Genomic DNA, 1,041 nt, shown 5'->3' on the forward strand with positions numbered 1-1,041 from the left:
TATATTTTTTTCATCCATTCACTTTGAGATCGTGTCTGTCCTTGAAAGTGAGATGAGTTTCTTGCAGACAACAAAAAGACGGGTTTTGTTTCTTAATCTATTCACATAGTCTGTGTCTTTTGACTGGGGAGTTCAGTTCATTAATATTTAAAGTTGTTAATGAAAGATGGGTATTGATTCCTGTCACTTTTATTTCTGTTCACATTCTTGATATAGCTGTATCTTTCCACAGTTATACCTTCATTGGAATTCTTTCCGCAATCCCTTGGGTATAGTCATTTCTTTCTTCAGTTCTTGTACTGCTTCCAGAACTCTCTGAAGGGCTGGTTTTGTGGACATGAATTCCTTCAGCCTATTTATGTCATGGAAGATTTTTCTTTCCCCTTCAACTATAATAGACATTTTGGCTGGATATAGTAATCTGGGTTGGCATCTGTGGTCATTTAACACTGGGAATACTTTGGTCCAGGCTCTTCTGGCTTTCATAGTTTGCACTGAAAAGTCAGCTGTAATCCTAATGGGTTTTCCTTTATATGTGACTTGTTTCTTTTTTGAAGCTTTCATAATTGTCTCTTTGTTTTGTACGTGTGGTGTTTTTACTATGATGTGCCGTGGAGCGTTTCTTTTCTGGTCCTGTCTGTTTTCTGTTCTATATGCTTCTTGTGTTTGTATGGGCATGTCTTTCTTTAATTTGGGGAAATTTTCTTCCCCGATTCTGTTGAAGATCTGGTCCATGCCACTATCTTGGGATTCTTCTCTTTCCTGTGTGCCTATGATTCGGAAATTTGGTCTTTTTATGGTGTCACACAATTCCTGCATATTCCATTCTTGTGATTTCTTAAATTTTTCATAGTCTTTTCTTGAGTGGTCCAGTTCGTCCACTTTATCTTCCAGTCTTGATACTCTGTTTTCCATTTCATTCATCCTATTGGTGAGGCTTTCTCCTGTTGTTTCTAATTGGCTTACTGAGTGTCTCACTTCCTTCTTCATTTCAGCCTGAGTATTCTTCAATATTTCTAACTCCTTTCTGAGTTCATTCAG

This window comes from Nannospalax galili, unplaced genomic scaffold (assembly GCF_000622305.1).
Source record: "Nannospalax galili isolate Female #2095 unplaced genomic scaffold, S.galili_v1.0 scaffold762, whole genome shotgun sequence".
Classification (NCBI taxonomy): domain Eukaryota; kingdom Metazoa; phylum Chordata; class Mammalia; order Rodentia; family Spalacidae; genus Nannospalax; species Nannospalax galili.